Source organism: Tupaia chinensis, unplaced genomic scaffold (genome assembly GCF_000334495.1).
Source record: "Tupaia chinensis unplaced genomic scaffold, TupChi_1.0 Scaffold000201_2, whole genome shotgun sequence".
Classification (NCBI taxonomy): Eukaryota; Metazoa; Chordata; class Mammalia; order Scandentia; family Tupaiidae; genus Tupaia; species Tupaia belangeri.
The window spans coordinates 585,597-589,584 of NW_006159677.1; positions in this window are offsets into that span (position 1 = coordinate 585,597).

A 3,988-nucleotide genomic window follows, 5' to 3' on the forward strand; every position below is an offset into this window, starting at 1 on the left:
GAAGGTATTAGTAACCCCCATGAGGACTTGAGACGGTCATGAAGAAACAGGAAAGGTCACAATGTGAAGTAATGGTATGGAGGCAAAACTCCAGGCCAAAACTCAGTGAGGAAACAGATACTACCTAAGAGTAGTGAGCTGGGACCAGCAGATGGCATAATGGTCACATTGCCGGACTCCCACATAGCCGACCAGGGTTTGAGTCCCAGATCCAGAGGCTTAAAACTCACATCAGGTACTTTCTCACTTTCTTTATTTCTGACCCTCTCTAGTCAAATTTAAATAAGTAATTAAATAAAATTTAAAAAATAATTCTAAAAAAATAAATAAAAGGGAGGGGGTGGCAGGTGGCATCATGGTTAAGGGCACTGGACTTCCACATGACTGACTCAGCAGCTGAAATGGTTCAAGTCCTGGACTCAGCAGCTTGAAACTCACACTAGACATGTGTGCGTGCATGCCCAAAATCCCAAGAGGAGAATGGAGGAGAAGGGATTGTGGTGTGGCCAATCCTCCCTGGGAGGTGACTTCTCGTTTTCTCTCTGTCTCTATCTCTGGTGAGGGCATGCACCCTATGCCAAAAGCCTTAAATACAAGGTGTTTAACTTTGAGTCCCACCAGAGAAGTCCAAATTAAAGCCATTGTGAAAGTATTATAAAGCGAAACAGCAAAAATGAAAAAGACAGAAAATACCGAGGTTTGATGTGGTGCGTAGTGGTTTTAACCCTCATACGCCACTGGTTGTAAACTGGTATAACACCTTCAGGAAATAGTTTGTCAGTATCTATGAAAGCTGAATATTCATAAACCCTACGACACAGCAATTTTTTATTTTTAAATCTGCCACAGGGCATGCGCACTCCCCTGAGATAGATTTAGAGAGGGGGAGAGGGAGGAAAGTGAGAAAGCACACCTCCCCCTCCCCAAGAAGGATGACCACACCATAATCCATTCTCCTCTCGGGACTTTGTGCACACATGCACACACACACCAGAGTGTTTTTCAGGCCGTCGGGTCCGGGACTTGAACCACACAGCCCACGTGGGATCCAGCTGCCTCAACCGCCATACTACCAGCTGGACTATAGTTTTCTTTATAAGATGTAATTTATTAGGGCAGCAGGTGGTGTGGTCATTAAGGCACTGGACTCTCACGTGGCTGATCGTGGTTCAAGTCCCAGACCTGGTGGCTTGCTTTCTCCCTTCCCCTTTCTCTCTCTGTCTCTCTCTGGTCAAATTAATAATAATAATAAATGCAATTAAATAAATAATATAAAAATGTAATTTAGAGTTGTCTAGTAAGTACAGTTAGAAGACGTACAGGTTTCACATAAGGAAGTGTAAATATTTGGAGGAAAAGCTGCTCTCTGTTGCTTTCCAATGACAACAACTGGATGTACTTTTCCTGATGTCCTTGTACAAACACCAAAACCCCCATAACTGGTTTGTCCCCATCCCTCTAGGGAATGTGGCTGTTGGGTCTTGGCAGGGACTTCAGACTGGCTAAATGAAGGGGTCTCGAATGGGCCATTCACAAGGGTGTGAGCAGGATGGGGGACACCACAGGGAACAGCACTGCCCCCATGGGTTAGCATCAGCTGAGGGCTGCCACTGCCCCAGGGAGTAACCTGGGCCCGACAAGCCAGCTCCCAGCTCCCAAAGGGGAGGGTGCTGGGTGGGGCCCACAGAGCCCATCATGGTGGAGGGAAAAGGGGTGCTTTTCCCCAAAGTCAAGGGAGGGGAACCTGAAAATAGCACTCAATAGAATAGAGGATCCTGCAAGGGGAGGGACAGAATTTTGCCAATGGGGAGAGCCGGCAGCTCTTTGGAATTCAGTGGGGAGTCGCTGTAGCTGAAATGGGGTGCAGAGGACCCATGTCTGCTCTGGTGGCCTGTGGGTGACAAAGCCACCATCTCCATGTCTGACTGGAGAGGCTGCAGGTAGGTAGCCAGAGACTCCTGGGGGAGCTGGGAGCCTGCAATGGCAGGTCTGCTCCCCAGGCCCTGCAGAGGGGGATCCTCTCAGCTCCTCCACCCTGGTAGGAGGGGTCCCTTGCCAGCTGGCTCAGCAGTCACCCCAGTAAAGAGCAAAACCTGTCCCTCCCCTTTGTGGGATCGAGTTCTATTGAGTGTTGTGTTCGGAGAAGCACCCCTTCCCCTCCACCAGCATGGTCTCTGCGGGCCCTGCCCTGCACCCTCCCTACGCTACCACCCTGTAAATCCCACCCAGGAAGGTCGACACCAGCTACTGGGGTCTCTCTGGGCCCTTCCAGAGCCTTCCCTGGGCCTCTTTCTCAGCACAAGGAAAAGCCCGCAGGGCAGCTCATTTCATCTCCGGGCCCTCTGCCAGGTTGCAGGTGATCCAACCAGCAGCTCTGTTCCCGGAAGCACCCTGGGGGCTGCCCAGGAGTCACGGCTTCCAGTCTGACCCCACCCAGGTTGCATCATGGCCTTGCAGTCTGCAGGGCACCTGGTTCCTGCTTCTCTGCGGACCCCAGCCCTGCTCACCTCTGAGCATCCAAGGGAGGAAGCGAGAACAGACGCCCTTCCCAGGCTGCCTGATCGCCTCACCTGGTGCTGGGTGCGCCTCACACTCGGCCCCTCCAAGGTCACCTTTGGGGCTGCCCTCCCTGATAACGTGTCCCTTTGTAGCCTTTGCACTGTGTTAATTTCCTTCAGAACTGCCATCATCTGACCTGGCCTCATCAGGTGTGAGCGTCCTCCATCAGACAGGAACACCGGGGTGCCAGAGACCGGGTCCATCCTGTGTCCTGGGGCCTCCCACCACCAGTCGGTGCAGGTGTTTGGTGCTAAGGAATGACCTAGCAGAGAGGTATAAATCCACCTGTCTCCATTTTACCAAGGAAGATGTGAGGCTCAGAGAAGGCCAGCTACTTGCCTGAGGTCACACAGCAGACAAGTGGCAGAGTCTGGACTTGAACTTGGTTCTACTGATAAGACAGTGTGGAATGGGCCGGGAGAAGGCTATGGAGAAGGACAGCAAGAGAGCAAATAGAGAGGCGTGACATGAGTGGGTTACAGATACGGTTTATTACCTGTTGAGGATGGCGTGTACAGTATTCTCAACTGGACAGGTCTGAGAAGTATTTCAGGTTGGATAGAGTCTTTTTACAAGTAAAATGATAAATAGTGATTGACTGTTTAAAAAATAATTGGAGGGGAACCAGCAGTTAGTGTAATGGCTACGTCGCTGGACTCCCATGTAGTCAACCGTGATTCGCTTCCCGGACCCGGTGGCTTAAAACTCACGCCGGGCGCGTGTGCGTGCATGCCCAAGATCCCGAGAGGAGAATGGAGGAGAAGGGATTGCGGCGTGGTCATCCCCCCTGGGGGGTGATTTCTCGCTTTCTGTCTCTATGTCTCTCTCTGTCTGTCTGGCGAGCACATGCACCCTATAGCGAAAACCTCTTAAAAAAAATAAATAAATAAAAATAAATAAATAAATAAAAATAATTGGAATAATAATAATAGTAATCTGGAAAAAAATGAAAAGCTATTGGATGATGATGATGGGGATTTGAATGTCTCTGTATTGACGGATATGAATGGTATTCTTTCTGGAAAAAGCAATGTAATACACTGTAAAGTTGTATGTGATTCAATGTAATATAAATAAGATTATGATGATAATAAAAAATTTAAAAAAAAAAACCCTTGCTGGGGACCAGCAGTTAGCGTAATGGCTATGTCGGAGGAGAATGGATTGCTGTGTGGCCATTCCCCTGGAGGGGTGATTTCTCGCTTTCTGTCTCTCTGTGTCTCTCTGGCTGGCGAGCGCACGCGCCCTATAGCAAAAAAAAAAAAAAAAAAAAAAAAAACCCTTGTTTCTTTCCCATGGTTAAAGAAAGGAAAGGTGAAATTAGTCGGCAGGAAGCCTGGTGCTGGTTCCTGACACACCCCCAGGCCGATTCTTGAGGGATGTGTCTTTTTTTTTTTTTTTTTGGGAGATTTTCATTGTAGGGTCGGGG